Source organism: Anabrus simplex, chromosome 1 (assembly GCF_040414725.1).
Source record: "Anabrus simplex isolate iqAnaSimp1 chromosome 1, ASM4041472v1, whole genome shotgun sequence".
Taxonomy (NCBI): Eukaryota; Metazoa; Arthropoda; class Insecta; order Orthoptera; family Tettigoniidae; genus Anabrus; species Anabrus simplex.
In genome coordinates, this window is record NC_090265.1 from 762,478,044 (window position 1) to 762,496,266 (window position 18,223).

Below are 18,223 nucleotides of genomic sequence, written 5' to 3' on the forward strand. Positions count from 1 at the left end.
GCCCAAAAGGGACCTAAAATCGCCAAGAAATAACTTCAAATTGGAGAGAAAGTGACACAAAAATATGAAGAAAAACGTAAATTTACCCCCAGTTAATAAATATCTGTATTGCCTATATTACATTTTACTCGTAATGTCAGCTACGACCTTGCATTCAGGGGGTAGTGGGTTCGAACCCAACTGTCGACAGCCCTGAAAATGGTATTAGATTTTCCCATCTTCCTACCAGGCAAATGCCGGGGCTGTACCGTATTAAGGCCACGGCCTCTGCCTTCCATTCCTACTCCAAGCCCTTTCCTATCCTATCGACGCTATAAGGCCTATCTGTGTTCTTGCGACGAAAAGCAGACTGAAAAAACAAAGAAATAAAATTAAAAAAATAAGAAGAGGAGCACGAAGGAAACGGAAAGGAGCATCAGTTCCCCGTCTTGAAGGAATTGGAGTAGTTTCGATTTAGGTCTCGAAGCCTTCTTCTGATAATCTCCACGAAGCTAAGCTAGTGATGGTTCACGAGAGTAACTCAGGGGTTGCCGCGCTTTATCGAGCAAAACTAGACGGCACGAATTTGGTGTAGTCACAGGGTTCATAGCAGATTTGGTCCAGTAAAAGTAAACAGACAGCAACATTTGTGTAGCCGTTCAAGACGTGAGCAATAAAGAGCGACTTCGTTCCCGCATCAGTAATCACTATCTGTTGCAGCCAACACACATCTCACACATGACAAGCGGCGGTATTTGTGTCCTTTTTATGGATAAATCGCTTGGCGTGTTATTGATCAAAATATAGGGTTATCAATACAAAATGGTGTCCAATTACCTATTGGAAAATTAAAGGACAAATAATGTCTCAGTAATGGCCATCCATCAGCGGTTGTTAATTTCAGATGATTACCAGCCATAAGTCACAACCTGCGCGGTGGTCAGGTAACATTGTCTGGCTACCCATCCATACAGTAGATCACAGCCTGCATGGTTGCTAGGTAGCATTGCCTGACCATCCATCCATCCATACCTTAAATCACAGCCTGCACGATTGTCAGGAAACATTGCCTGACCATCCATCCATACCTTACATCGCAGCCTGCACGGTTGCTAGGTAAACATTGTCTGACCATCCATCCATACCTTACATCGCAGTCTGCACGGTTGCTAGGTAAAATTGTCTGACCATCCATCCATACCTTATATCACAGCCTGCAGGGTTGCTAGGTAACATTGTCTGACCATCCATCCATACCTTACATCGCAGTCTGCACGGTTGCTAGGTAAAATTGTCTGACCATCCATCCATACCTTATATCACAGCCTGCAGGGTTGCTAGGTAACATTGTCTGAACATCCATCCATACATTACATTACAACCTGCAAGGTTGCTAGGTAACATGTCTGGTCATCAATCCATACCTTACATCACAGATTGCACGATTGCTAGGTAACATTGCCTGATCATCCATCCATACCTTATATCACAACATGCACGGTTGCTAGGTAACATTGTCCGACCATCCATCCATACCTCACATAACAGCCTGCACGGTTGTCAGGAAAAATTGCCTGACCATCCATCCATACCTTACATCGCAGCCTGCAGGGTTGCTAGGTAACATTGTTTGACCATGCATCCATACCTTACATCGCAGCCTGCACGGTTGCTAGGTAACATTGTCTGACCATCCATCCATACCTTCCATCGCAGCCTGCACGGTTGCTAGGTAACAGTGCCTGACCATCCATCCATCCATCCATCCATCCATCCATCCATCCATCCATCCATCCATCCATCCATCCATCCATCCATCCATCCATCCATCCATCCATCCATCCATCCATCCATCCCTTAAATCGCAGCCTGCACGGTTGTCAGGAAACATTGCCTGACCATCCATCCATACCTTACATCGGAGCCTGCACGATTGCTAGGTAACATTATCTGACCATCCATCCTTACCTTACAACGCAGACTGCACGTTTGCTAGGTAACATTGTCTGACCATCCATCCATACCTTGCATCGTAGCCTACACGGTTGCTAGGTAAACATTGCCTGACCATCCATTCATCCATCCATACCTTAAATCACAGCCTGCACGGTTGTCAGGAAACATTGCCTGACCATCCATCCATACCTTACATCGCAGCCTGCACGATTGCTAGGTAACATTGTCTGACCATCCATCCATACCTTAAATCGCAGCCTGCACGATTGCTAGGTAACATTGTCTGACCATCCATCCATACCTTACATCGCAGCCTGCACAGTTGCTAGGTAACATTGTCTGACCATGCATCCATACCTTACATCACAGCCTGCACGGTTGCTAGGTAACATTTTCTGACCATCCATCCAAACCTACATGGCAGCCTGCACGGTTGCTAGGTAACATTGTCTGACCATCCATCCATACCTTAAATCGCAGCCTGCAGGGTTGCTAGGTAACATTGTCTTGTCATCCATCCATACCTTACATCACAGCCTGCACGGTTGCTAGGTAACATTGTCCGACCATTCATACATACCTTACATCACAGCCAGCACGGTTACTAGGAAACATTTTGGTAACGCTAATATCGTGATGCAGTTTTAAAGGGATATGTAATCCGAAATGCAAGCTTTCCCTTAAAAAATCATTACAACCATAGTTTGTTTAGTTAAAAGCATGAAATGTTGTGTGTAGGTACATAACTAACTGTAACAAATGTAAATATATAATTAGTGACTTAGATGTTATGATATGCATAAATATTATAAGTCATTTAACAGTTACGCTCCTTTTTGCATGAAAGCCATAAGAGGAATTGTAATGATACAATCAGTTTGGAATTTTTACTGTATGAAGCTATCAATACAATATGAATACTGAACTAAACTAAATTACATATGCATATTAGTTTTTTACTTAAAATATCTTGAACTTATTTTTGCAGAAACAAGACATTTTTTCATTCCATAAAACCCTATAAATAATAAAATTAAGTAAGTAATGATTACAATGATAGTTCCGAATATTCCACAATATAATGAACAACTCATGAAAAAATCATAGCTCTGCGATTTATAGCTTTTGAGAAAAGGCTTCAGATTCTACAAAAACTGTATGTTAGAGAAAAATGCATTTAAACATTTGGTTACCACATTCAAATATGAAAAATGCAAATATGCAAAATGTTTTTAATGAACTTGCATGCCTCCATAACTATGAAATTTATACACAATTTAAATTACACTATGTAGATTACAAATAACACGTTTCCAAAAATTGATTTTTGACTCAAAATTCATTACATCCCTCCTTAAGATGATCCTTAGCTATAAGATATATTTATGTCAAAATAATAATAATAATAATAATAATAATAATAATAATAATAATAATAATAATAATAATAATAATAATAATAATAATAATAATAATAATAATAATAATAATAATAATCAGAAAGTTACGTAACTCCACCAAGAAAAGTTTGATTAACAAACAGGAAGAGAATTGTGTTAAAAATATAAATATTGGTGAAGAATTCAATTATTCACGGCTAAAGAATAAGTCAAGACGTTTAGAAACGTATTTATTTCAATTTAAAATATTGGAGAAAAAGGAATATACGGCCCGGTGCATGATTGAAGAGAAAGAGCGAATTCTAGCACTATAAGTGGCTGAATATAATCAAGAATAACGGAAATAATATCTAGAAGCACTAGCCAACGTGAAGAAAAAGATATATTTAATGAGAAGAAGCCGCATTTGAATTCATATAAGAGCGCAATTTCGAGATATAAGAGAAAATACTAGCATTTATTCATATCTGCTTATGCTTAAAATGAAAGTATTAGCTATTTATTCTGCCCGTATATTATTGTTTTCTTATTGCATGGTCACCGCCAATATGATGAGAACCGCTTAAGCTGATGGAGGAAGACTGCCCAGGCTACCATGACGAAGACCAATACTGCGATGCCTAGTAACCAGCTGTGACGTGTCCGGAGATGGAATATAACTACTCAGAGATGGCATAGCGTACTAGCAGGAGCCAGCAGCTGACGCATTCGAGATGAAGTAAGAGATACGTTTCCGATATGTATTAATAATTAATAGCAGTTGTTGTATTAAATTAAAAGCAATAGAGTGTTACCTATAAATGAATTATATGTGCCAAATTGTGAACGTCAGTGTTAGATCTTAAGCAGTTAACCGCGAGTGACTACCAATCAAAATGTAATTATAGGTCATTGTCAACATTCGTGAAGTGTGTATATCGATTTTAACATACCAATCTACACGGAAAGTTTATTTAACTATGAAATGGGAGGAGATTGAAAAGAGTAGACATGAATTGCAGAGTATAACATAATTTTTGAGTAAACCAAATCGACAGATATGGCTGTAATGACTTGAGTATACGACGAGATGGATTATACTAGGAATACGCGTTTTATAAGAGGAATATATCGTCGAGGGAGTATCGAACCATAACAGAGATAATATTCAGTGGAAGCAAAATGAGAATATAGGCTACGGTATATATTCAGGTAGATTAATAAGAAGAGGTATATGAGAAATGTGTAGTAATGAGAGTATTGAGACATAATGTTTTATTTTCGTCGTAAGGTTAAATGAGGGAAGTTGTTGTAACGGATCCATGTGATAGATATTGGTAATCTATATATATAAAATAACTTGTCCTGACTGACTGACTGACTGACTGACTGATTCATCATCGCAGAGCCAAAACTACTGGACGTAAAGAAATGAAATTTTGGGGATATATTCATATTATGATGTAGGTGCTCGCTAAGAGAGGATTTTTGGATATTCCTTCGCTAAGGGGGTGAAAAGGGGGGTGAAATTTTAAAATGAGTGTATCTATATCTCAAAACTTTAAAAGTTTACAGATGTAAAAATTGGTATTTATAATCTTCTTTAAAAATAAGGAAACACGTATTCTTTGGTTTTCAGAAAATACCAATAGGAGGGGTGAAAAAGGGTGAAAAATGGGGGGAAATGGGTTGAATGCCTTTAATCAGGATACCAGTACTTATATCTCAGAAACTGAAGATATTACAGACCTGAAAATTGGTGCTTTTGATCTCTTTTAAAAATAAAGAAACACGTATTTTTTTGTTTTTGGAAAATCCAATTAATACGAGGGTGAAAAGGGGGTGAATTTTTAAAATGAGTGAATCTATATCACCAAAATTTTTAAGTTTGCAGATGTAAAAAATGGTATTTAGAATCTTCATTAAAAATAAAGAAACACGTAATTTTTGTTTTCGGAAAATCGCAATAGGAGGGGTGAAAAGGGGTGAAGAAAGGGTTGAATGCCTTTAATGAGGCTACTTATGTTTCAGAAACTGAAGATATTACAGACCTGAAAATTGGCGTTTGGGATCTCCTTTAAAAATAAAGAAACACGTATTTTTTTGTTTCTGGAAAATCCAATTAACGGGGGGTGAAAAGGGGGTAATATTTTAAAATGAGTGTATCTATATCTCAAAACTTTTAAAGGTTATAGATGTGAAAATTGGTATTTAGAATCTCCTTTAAAAACAAAGAAACACGTATATTTTGTTTTCGGAAAATCCCAATAGGAAGGAAGGGTGGAAAAGGTTGAAGAATGGGTCGAATGCCTTTAATGAGTCTAATATTTCAGAACCTGAAGATATTACAGACCTGAAAATTGGTATTTGGGATCTCCTTTAAAAAAAAAGAAAGACGTATTTTTTTGTTTTTGGAAACTCAAATTAATGGGGGGGGGGCGAAAAGGGCGTGATTTTTTTAAAATGAGTGTATCTATATCTCAAAACTGTTAAAGTTTATAGATGTAAAAATTGGTATTTAGAATCTCCTTTAAAAATAAAGGAACACGTATTCTTTCGTTTTCGGAAAATCCCAATAGGAAGGGTGTAAAAGGGTGAATAATTGGTTGAATGCCTTTAATGAGGCTACTTATATTTCAGAACCTGAAGATATTACAGACCTGAAAATTGGTATTTGGGGTCTACTTTAAAAGTAAAGAAACACGTATTTTTTCGTTTTTGGAAAATCCACTATTGGTGGGTGAAAAGGGGGCGTGAATTTTTTAAAATTAGTGTGTCTACATCTTAAAACTTTAAATTTACAGATGTAAAAATTGGTAGTTAGAATCTCCTTTAAAAATAAAGGGACACGTATTCTTTTGTTTTCGGAAAATCCCAATAGGAGGGGTGTAAAAGGGTGAGAAATGGGCTGAATGCCTTTAATGAGGATACATATATCTCAGAAAAGGAAGATATTACAGAACTGAAAATTTGTATATGGGATCTTCTTTAAGAACAAAGAAACACGTATATTTTAGTTTTTGGAAAATCCAATTAGTGGCGGTTAAACAGAAGTGACAAATTGCGGTGAATTTTTTGAAAGACTATATCTCCAGAATATCTTGGAAACGTAAAATGTTACAGTCGTAAAAAGTGGGTGTTTGGAATCTCGTGTAAATGTAAAGAAACATAGGTGATTTGTTTTTGGAAACTCCTTTTAAGGGGAACTCAAAAGGGGTGAAATTTTAAAAAGAATTTTTACAGTATGTCTAAAAAAACGTAACATGTTACAGAAGTGAAAAATGGATATTTTATCTCTATTAAACATAAAGAAACGTGTATTTTTAGTTTTCGGAAATACCACTTGGCTGGAGGGGGAGGTGTAAAGGTTTCTAAAAATGTTGTTGAATTCTTTTAATTAGGCTACTGATATCTCAAAAATGAAGATGTTACGGACGTGAAATTTGATATTTGCAATCTGCTTTAAAAGTAAAGAAACACGTATTCTTGGAAAATCCATTTAGGTGGGGGGGGGGGGGCGAAAGAATTGAAAAAATAATTGACTTAATTGTATGAGAATACATACATCTAATAAAAACTAAAGTTGTTACAGATGTGAAAATTCGTATTTGGATCTCCTTTAAAAACAAAGAAAACGCGTTTGGTGGGGGGGAACCATCTTGGGGGGCGGGAGTGTAAAGGAGTTGAAATCCTTTCATGAGGACACATAAATCAAAAATTGAAGGAGTTAGAGACGTGATAATTGGTATTTAGAAGATCCTTTACGATTAAAGAAACAAGTATTGTTTTTGCGGAATAATTCACTTAGGTGGGGGGGGGGGGGAGTAGTGTGAAATGAAGTGAAAAAAGTAAATTATTTTTATAGGGATACTTATATCTCAAAACTGAAGGTAATAGACGTGAACATTGGTGTTTGGAATCTCCTTTAAACATAAAGAAACACGCCTTCTTTTAATTATTTTTCTGGGTGGTGGGTGGCGGTAAATAAACTTATCGGCGGTGGGGTGTAGAAAGAGGTGAGACCAATTGAGTTTACTGTACTTAATGTACTTATAAGGATCCTCCGTTGCTCAGGCGGCAGCACGCCGGCCTCTCACAGCTGGGTTCCGTGGTTCAAATCCCGGTCACTCCATGTGACATTCGTGCTGGACAAAACGGAGGCGGGACAGGTCTTTCTCCGGATACTCCGGTTTTCCCTGTCATCATTCATCCCAGCAACATATAATAATAATAATAATAATAATAATAATAATAATAATAATGTTCCGGATCGTCGTCAAATGTGCGGACCACGCTGGAAACGGCTCCTGGACGGGTAATGACTAAGAATGCAGTCCGGCCGCGGGTTCAGTGCCGCCAAGGCACCCAATATGACACCACGCCGGATCTTCTGAAGGATTTTATCGATATTAAAAATGATTATAGGAAAAGATGGCAAAGATTTACGGACCCAGCTGGCCGGGAGGAATACCTGAGCGTAGTCCGGGTAGTACGAAATCGATTGCTGGGAAGAAAGATTGAATAATGTGAGGAAACGTGCCGTATTCTAATAGAAAACGAGTCAGATCTGGAATTTTGGTGGATTCTCGCTGAAAAATAGTCAGATCGCGAATTTCGGCGGATTATATATCTAAAACAATAAGCATTCAATTATAAATTTCAGTAAAATACCGTAACGAAGCACGGGTATCTTGCTAGTCCATGATAAATAAAATGAAAGCTATGAGGTTAAGTCATCTTGATGTGAACATAGAGTTACAGACCAGCTGATTTAATGTCGATTGGTGATATAACGTGCAAGATTATGCATGGTTATTGAGTTTCAGATACTTATTGGTGTATATGTAAGGACATTAAGAATTATCGCCCTACAGAACGCGAATGTCTCCCAAAATAAACTGTAGGTTGAGGAATTATATTACGTCGAAGTATTGGCACAGCGGTAGATGAAATAAGAATATACATCATTAATAGTAGCACATATATAAATGAGTGGCACAATTTCGGAGTTAATATCGGGAGGCTATTTTATTAGAGGCACTTATTGATTATATATATGATTTCCAATGTCATAAACGAATTGATATAACATTGCCTAGTTAGTATTTCTAATTATAATAGTGTTTTAGAGTGTGGTAACTGTTTAAAGTCACAATGAGGAAACTTATTAATTATCACGTATCTCGTAAGGTGAATACGAAAACCCCAAAAATATGAAGAACCTCCACATCCCCACAAAAATAAAGAATATGATCTTGTGAAGAAATAACCCTATGAACAATATTTATGTGAAATGATGGATTTAATCCAATGAAGCATTAAGTGGCAAATAACGAATGTAAGAATACAAAAGACCTAATTCCAACTATGTTGACAGAACGAATCAATGTATATAAGATGGTTAATTATCGTATACTCATTTTCTTTTCTCTACAACAGATATTTCAATTCTATTTTCTTTCATACAAAGTTAGCATGCTAATAAATTAGTGTAAGGATTATTTCTGAGTTTTATTCTGAAATATTGGTAATGATACGTAGCTGTAAGGTAATATAACTATTAATGACAGGGATTATTGAGGTGATATAACAAATGATGAAATGCATTGGTAAAGTTTGGGGGTTAAATAATATTTTAATGCACATGTTCTTACTCTTCAACGGAACCTGCAATAATATTATTATTATTTTAAGGACGAAGTTAATATTTTACCCTGAGGAGCTGGCGGGAACATATACTCATTCAATTACAAGGGTGTAGTACCTTTGTACCCCAGTACGGTACTTTTCTTTTCCTTTTCTTCCCAGAACTTGTTCATACGTCGGCTGATCAGCTGCCCCTGTTCCTCCAATAAAACTCTCCGAAGTTGACGTCTAATTTGCAAAACCTAAAAATTCATATTTATTATGTCATCTGTGACCTTCAGTCTTTGTAGATCCTATCGCATCCCTTACAACCAACCGGTGGTGATTTATAATTTGGACATGTAATAAAAAATCTTGTTAGTCGTTATTCATTCTGTGAAGATAAGCCTAAAATTGTATTCTTCGACCTTTTAATTGTTCATAGCTTATGTAATATTCTCTATATTGACGTAGAGGTATTCACATTTTCTTTCCAACCAAATATCTTTATTTTTTTGGAGGTCACAAAATGACCTATTTTCCTTCTTTACTTTCCTTTTGTGAATCTGTTTTAATTCTAAGATAAACACTCTGATTCATATAATACCCCTGGTTTAATTACAGTAGTGTAGTGTCTGACTTTTGCCGGGAACGATATCGATCGTTTGTGTAATGGTATTGAGCGAGTTTATAATCTCTCTTTGTAGATTGTGTTACCGAGTTTATTTGACTGGATCCATTCTGCCAGATATTTAACTATATCTACTCTTTGAACATATCAATCTTGTGTTGTTAATTACTTTTCTCGGTTGTGTCTATGTTAAGTATATATGTTTTTTTCCTGTGAAATTCGAAGACCAGCTGGATATGCCATGTAGAGTTTCCTGTATACTTGTATACTTTTTCGAAATTGCTGATATATCATCAGCATTTCACAGCAAATCTTCGTTTTGCCTTGCCACAAACGGATCCATTACATTTTTTTCTTTCATGTAAACTACATTAATTTCCAGTTCCCTCATGATTTTGTTTAATATTTGGATTCAGGCCATTATTAAACGTTCCTTTATCTCATTTTTCGTGGCCCTGTAGTGTGGGTCATATGCCTTTGAACGTACTTGTCTTTTGAGGGTAACCTTGTATTATTATGATATTTTCCCTGGTAAATTTATATTGTACAACATGTGCATACTTGGCGGTATGTGTTACCAGGTGGTGACATTTCAATTGTGGTTAACCTATTTGTAATACGGATTTGTAATCTGCTGTTGTACCGGTAACGAGCTAATATGCTCACCTGGTATGTTGAAGAGAAAAAAAAGGGAATTTTTTCCCTGATTATTGCCCCTGTTTGAAGCTATACGCTCACTTTTGCACCTGCTTCAGAGTCTATGAGCACTTTGTCACTTATCCAGAGCTGACGAACTCGAGTAGTATTTATTCTATAATTTTGTTGAGCACCTATGCTCTTTTGTTGGCTTTTGTTTCTTGTTAAATACTTAAAATTGTTAATCTGAAAGGAAATAATATTTCTCGAGTGTTATTAGGGTAACTTGTATTTTGATTTGTGCACTGTTCAGCCATTCACCTCACACGCTTCCTTACCTCTGACGACCATGGAGATCCCCGTAACAAGAACCATAATAATAATAATAATAATAATAATAATAATAATAATAATAATAATAATAATAATAATAATAATAATAATAATAATAATAATAATAGAGTCTGTGGGTTTTGCAACAACAAAGAAAAATGAGTACCGCAGATTGTAGCCTAGAATATTATTCTACCAATCATGAGTACCAGTACCTGCACGCGTAATACAGATTGCGGACCCCTGATGTAAACTAAGGAAAGGCCATCCGGGTGTCATATTTTTTAGTTTAATACCGGTAGTTGATGCCTGTTTTCATATTAGGCTTAAACTTGAATTTCATTACCAAACAACTTTCATTTATAAAATTAAAAATTGCTGCATACTAATTCATTTTGTTTACAATATCCTGAATTTACCAAAGTTAGTACTTACAGCCAAAGTATCCTTAATTAAGTACTATAAAAAGAATACAATTGTCCTTCGTACTCAAGTAAATCGAATATGACACTACTCAAAAGAAAAGACACCAAGAGAGGGCAAGCAGGTACCTCTGGTGACGATGCCTGGGTACAGACTGACAGTTCGATTCTCGAACGGTACAACATATTGAAAGAGCTTCAAAAATATTTAATAACAAGCTTCAGTGCTTTGCGCAAAACTGCAGTCTAAACCTTTCAGATCAATAGTAATGATGTAGTAAGGGCTCCATTACATATAAAACATCCGCGATCTCCTAAATTATTTTTTGAGTGAAAGGAAGATAACTCCGTGAAAATCCAGCCTCATAATTAGATTTTCAAATGAGTTAATGTAATTAGTATTATTCTTTCTCCGTTAGGGTCTTCTAAGTACCACGAGACAATTTCAATGCTTCATCCTTTGTTGTTCCTCCTTCCTCCCCCAGTAGGCTACTCCCTCATCTGCTCACTATGAGTCCCCTTCCTCTCCTCAGACCATTTTGAGCCTGTTTTCTTTCCCTGGGCGACCTTGGAATCCTTCCACATTTAACACTTTCTTCCTAAAAACCTCTCTCACTGTTGCTTCTTCTTCCTTTATGTTGTTTATTTCCAAATTTCTTGACTTCATGAATCCAGGTTGTTGTTGACTTTTTGTTCCCAAGATATTCGAAGATCTGATTGGTTAATCTGTTGTCATCCATTCTGTATAAAAATCCAAAAAAATATCAATCGCCTCTTCCGTATTGTATCCGTTATGTTTCTATGTTCCGGTATCATTCATCATTACTTCGCGATTTCCTGAGTTCTGTAGTTCTTAGCGGGCCGAGAATCTTCCGTATATTTTTTCTTTCCAGTACTTGTAATTTATTCAGCTTGTTTTAAGTTCTAGACATTCACTCGCTTAAAGGCATTCCGGTTTGACTACTGTGTTGTGGTGTTGTATTTTGACGTTTCTAGATAAACACTTTTTGTTGTAGATATTACTAGTTATACCCTATGCTACTTCCATATTGACCGAGCTCGATAGCTGCAGTCGCTTAAGTGCGGCCAGTATCCAGTATTCGGGAGATAGTAGGTTCGAACCCCACTATAGGCAGCCCTGAAGATGGTTTTCCGTGGTTTCCCATTTTCACACCGGGCGAATGCTGGGGCTGTATCTTAATTAAAACCACGGCCGCTTCCTTCCCACTCCTAGCCCTTTCCTGTCCCATCGTCGCCATAAGACCTATCTGTGTCGGTGCGACGTAAAGCAACTAGAAAAAAATACCTCCATATTGTGTACCCTTTCTTCTACATCGGATTTTTCCAAACCATTTTCTTGCATTGTTTCTCCCAAATATTCGACCAATTTCTGTTACTAGAAATTATGGAGCATTTTTCAATTTTTTCTTAAATTTGCTTATTGTTTTTGTACAGAAATTTTTTAACCTGTTCTGTTGGCTATTTCTTCATCTGCAAATACTAGACATTTTATTTCAACACCTCTGTTCTATCTTCCCAGGGGTTATTGGTGATTGCTTCTGTGTTTTCATTTTATTATTATTATTATTATTATTATTATTATTATTATTATTATTATTATTATTATTATTATATTCCTTTACGGCCATTTGAGAAAATATCAAGCAACAATTACACATTACTGGAAGAGCTTTCATTGCAGCCCAAAATCTTTGTAATCTTCTTCTGGCAGCCTGTCTTCTTTCCTCTGTCCATCCCCTAATCAGTTTTTGTTCGTCATGGAAGCCTCTGAAGCTGTCGATCTTTGATCTACACTTTGTTCGTTTTAGGATATCCTTCCAATTTAATCCAGATTGCTCAAGATCCTTTCTTTCCTCCTTGAACCAATTGTCGAAAATTTTAGGTCAACTTTAAAGGGTTTTAAAAATCTGTTTCGTCAGCCTATTCTGGTCCACTCTAAACAGATGTCCGTAAAAATTGATTCTTTTTCTTCATTCACTTTCCTGGTATAGCTCACCTATCCCTCGTAACGTATACTGGCCATCAGCGATTTCTGGACCCATTATCTTGCGGAAGACATTTCTCTCAAATTCCTCGGCTTCTCTTAGTTCCTATATTCTTGTCAGTCGGAGGTATTCACTAGCATACAGACACTGTGTTTTATTGTCTTAGTTTAGCTCGCCTTGAGATGGCTTTCCTCTTGTATACAGCAATCTTCTTTCGCCCGATGCATTTTGGTCCTCTTTTGCTAGTTTTCAGCTGTACGATTTCCCCGAGGTATTTGACTAACTCTGAAATAAGTTACCGTAGAATTTAGTACCAAACAGCAGCCGAATAGGATGTTATATTTCTCCTCTATTAGTTGATTTTTCTGCATGGAGAGACTGATTAACTCACACAGAGTGCATCAGTCATCTTGATAATGACTATTGCAATGTGTTCGAAACGCGGACAAACTGTACGTAAGGTACAGAGAGCAACAACACGGTTCAACCCTGAAGAAGGACTAAATGTTTGCGTGATTTATTGAATGAAAGTCTAGTGAAATCAGGATATCTTATTCATAAGTTAGACGAAACAGGTATGAAAGTATGGTACAAATAGGTGGGAACAATGGCAGGATGGTACTGAGACTAAGTTAGGAAAGAAAGTCGATGGGTGAAGCCGTACGAATAAATCGAGTTCGATGTTGCGGTCATGTGTGGCGAATGGAGAAGGTCAGGTTACGTAGCAAAACAAAGGGCTTAGCCATACAGGATAGGAGAAGTAGAGGGAGACCAAAACGAAGATGTGTCGAGTTAAACGAGGCAACAGAGTCTTGCAGACTGAACGCTGAAAGACATAAGATGACCACCAGAGATGCAGGACAGGAAGACTCTGAGAGACTCTGAGAGGAGGAACAAGAAGTTCGTGGTGCAGGCCAGAGTCAGTGGCCTCCTCCCCCGCTCTTAATGTATCCTCAAGTGTCGGCAGCGTACCGTAAACAAACGGGCGGGCCTCGCCTTTGATCCTCAAGAGTGAAGAGGTGTAGCGCGGGATTTCCAGTCATCTCTGTTCACCTTGGACGTGCCTGGCTGGCGCCTCTTACCAGTGCGTAAGACAAACACCGAGAATCTTCGTCCAGTAGCTGTATTCCACCTTGTTTCATACACCGTCACAGGAACGAATTGCGTCGCACCGGAGGATTTCGCAGTGCCAGCCGGGCCTTAAGTTAACAGTGTCACGTGCCCTTCCAATAAACATCACGATCTTAACTTTTACTTCTCAGTACGTCATAGGTTTTAAGGTCATAAGGAAGGTGAAAGGTAATTTTAAACAGGGAGTTCTTGCTTCATAATAGAGCGTAAAATGGTATAAATCAGCTTCCGGTCACAACCCCCATGTGACCCTAGAACAGCCGTTTAAAGTACATGTTACCGTTGGCTGTGTTTCTTCGAGAAGAGATCTGCTGGAATGGGAGGGCTCGGTCACAAGGAGACTGTGAACAAGAAGGGTAGCCGGTAGTTCAACTACACAGTTCATTGACTTGTATTTCTGAATGTGCTGCAGTTGAAAATAATACTGTGGCCTCCAGAGAGACTCGGAGCAAATGCTTCGATTTGGCAACTGATAGGCGAGCTGCGTGTCTGGAAAATAATACTACAGCCATATCTATGTCTTCTGTCGAGCGAGAAAACTTGCTTTACGTCGCACCGACACAGATAGGTCTTATTGCGACGATGGGACAGGAAAGGACTAGGAGTGGGAAGGAAGCAACCGTGGCCTTAATTAAGGTACAGCCTGGTGTGAAAATGGGAAACCATGGACAACCATCTTCAGGGCTACTGACAGTGGGGTTCGAACCCACTATCTCCCGAATACTGGATACTGGCCGCACTTAAGCGACTGCAGCTATCGAGCTATATTAAATAGAATAAGGACATTCCTGAGAAGTGCAATGGTAGCTCAGAGGTTGTGGCTATGACATTTAAGAAAGACGTTCGCAAAGTGTTTTATCTGGAGTGTGATGTCGAGCTAAAACATGGATATTAACGAAGAAAGATACGAAGTATTTGGAAAATTTGAAATATGGTTGGGGAGAAGAATGGAAAAAAAGATGGAATGGACAGATAAAGTGAGGCATGATGAAGTATTAAAAAAAGTAGGAGAGGAAAAGACACCTGATAAAAACTAGAAAGAAAAGGAAAACGGTCCTGTTTGGGTCACATACTACGCAGAAAATGTCCTCAGCAGAGTGTGATGGAGGGAATAACAGACGGAATAAGAGGAAGAAGAAGCAAGATAGAAGCTATGAAGAACTGAAATAAGATTCTCAGGAAGGATGTCCAATTGATACCTGTTTCAAGACAGATTCACAGAAGTACCGTAGATGAAGGAGAAGAAGAAAGGAGATGTAATTATTATTGATGCAGTAAGTCCAAGGTGTGTTTTGACATAGGCTTATTGTTTTATAACTCGAAATACACTTTAGTGAAACCTGCTCAGCAACACAGAATTTTCCATTAGTATTGAAAACATCCAATATGAGAATTTTAAATTTCTCGTATTGTTGTACCTTGATCCAGTCCATTTGCTGAATGGTCCTTCGATTGCTGGATTTTAGAACTGAGTTTGATTAATTGCCCCAGCTCGGGGACTTGAAATTTCTGTTTTCCTCTACACACACCTCTTCATGTACTCATCATCCCTCAATAACACAACAAGTGAGCGATTTGGCTACGTGGTTCGGATTCGAATCCTACCGTTGGCAGCTCTGTAATTTACCGTTTTCAAGCGAGGTGAATGCTGGGTACCCACGTCTGTTTCCTTTCCAGTGTTTTCTATCTCATCGCCGCCGAAAATCTATTGTGTGTGAGTTCGCGCGACGTTAGAACTACCTTAAGGTGCGTTTTCCAAGGTGCGATTGTAGCCGCAACGGCGACTGTAGCCGCACGGCGACAACAGTCTCCATCTCCGCGCATGCGCAGTTTGAATTTGGTCTGCGACTCGCTGCGATTGCGGCTTTAGACGCCACACTGGTGCAGTGAGCAGTGCTGGCGGCCGCAGTCGCTGCGACGGAAGTGACCACTGCTCAACACCTCCTCCGCAAGCATTCTCCTCTGTCAATCAAGGGCCGATAAAAGCCGAGCCGTGCTCAGATGCAAACAGTCTTGATATCTTGTCAAGATTACTGGGTCCTAATTTATAGGAATGAATATACAGTGTAATAAAATGTACTTTTAATAAAAGGCGTTGTCATTGATTCATTCATTCCCTAGATTACTCACCGATGGAATGGCATATAAATAATTGACATATTGGTGCAATTAATATTGTGTCACTTAATTAAGTTGCGGGTTTGTTAAACTTGAAGTTTACCGGGCGAGTTGACCGTGCTGTTGGGGGCGCACAGCTGTGAGCTTGCATCCGGGAGATAGTGGGATCGAATCACTGAAGATGGTTTTCCGTGATTTTCCATTTTTAGACCAGGCAAATGCTGGGGCTGTACCTTAATGAAACCACGGCCGCTTCCTTCTAGCTCCTAGGCCTTTCCTATGCCATCGTCGCCATAAGACCTATCTGTGTCGGAGCGACATAAGGCACTAGCAAAAAATCTTGAAGTCTATTACGACCACAGATTTACTGATCGTTATGTCTTACTGTAAAACACTTATTCAGCTGAGCTTAACACTGTTAAAATAACCGTACCTGAGAGTGAGTGCAAATTTCCTCTCAGCTGGGCTGATAGGCTTCTTTTACCGATTGCATGGGGTTTTCAAAATTTCACTTTTTAAAAGTTAGAGAATATAACTAAACTAACACTCAGTCTGAAATACTTCCTGAACTTTGTCTCATCACTTAAAAGATGCCTCTTAATTAAATTGTTATAGCGTCCTTCCTCATAGTGCGATGCAAATATACTGTTGACTTTCCTTCTTTTCGGGCCGAGATACCACATTACTACTACTTCTTCTTCCATTCAAATGTCAAGGAAAGCCCTGCCACTAACGAAATCGCCCGTGCTCTCGTCCATTTCTGACTGGACTGCGCGACAGCAGCCGGAAGCGTCGGGCACGTCGACACGACTCCAGCCGCCAGTCGCGCAGTCCAGTCCGTCAGAAATGGACGAGAGCACGGGCGATTTCGTTAGTGGCAGGGCTTTCCTTGACATTTGAATGGAAGAAGAAGTAGTAGTAATGTGGTATCTCGGCCCGAAAAGAAGGAAAGTCAACAGTATATTTGCATCGCACTATGAGGAAGGACGCTATAACAATTTAATTAACAGGCATCTTTTAAGTGATGAGACAAAGTTCAGGAAGTATTTCAGACTGAGTGTTAGTTTAGTTATATTCTCTAACTTTTAAAAAGTGAAATTTTGAAAACCCCATGCAATCGGTACAAGAAGCCAATCAGCCCAGCTGAGAGGAAATTTGCACTCACTCTCAGGTACGGTTATTTTAACAGTGTTAAGCTCAGCTGAATAAGTGTTTTACAGTAAGACATAACGATCAGTAAATCTGTGGTCGTAATAGACTTCAAGATTTTTTGCTAGTGCCTTATGTCGCACCGACACAGATAGGTCTTATGGCGACGATGGCATAGGAAAGTCCTAGGAGCTAGAAGGAAGCGGCCGTGGTTTCATTAAGGTACAGCCCCAGCATTTGCCTGGTCTAAAAATGGAAAATCACGGAAAACCATCTTCAGTGATTCGATTCCACTATCTCCCGGATGCAAGCTCACAGCTGTGCGCCCCTAACAGCACGGTCAACTCGCCCGGTAAACTTCAAGTTTAACAAACCCGCAACTTAATTAAGTGACTCAATATTAATTGCACCAATATGTCAATTATTTATATGCCATTCCATCGGTGAGTAATCTAGGGAATGAATGAATCAATGACAACGCCTTTTATTAAAAGTACATTTTATTACACTGTATATTCATTCCTATAAATTAGGACCCAGTAATCTTGACAAGATATCAAGACTGTTTACATCTGAGCACAGCTCGGCTTTTATCGGCCCTTGATTGACAGAGGAGAATGCTTGCGGAGGAGGTGTTGAGCAGTGGTCACTTCCGTCGCAGCGACTGCGGCCGCCAGCACTGCTCACTGCACCAGTGTGGCGTCTAAAGCCGCAATCGCAGCGAGTCGCAGACCAAATTCAAACTGCGCATGCGCGGAGATGGAGACTGTTGTCGCCGTGCGGCTACAATCACCGTTACCGCTACAATCGCACCTAGGAAAACGCACCTTTAGGCGTCACTGGGGAGATGTAGGCCTA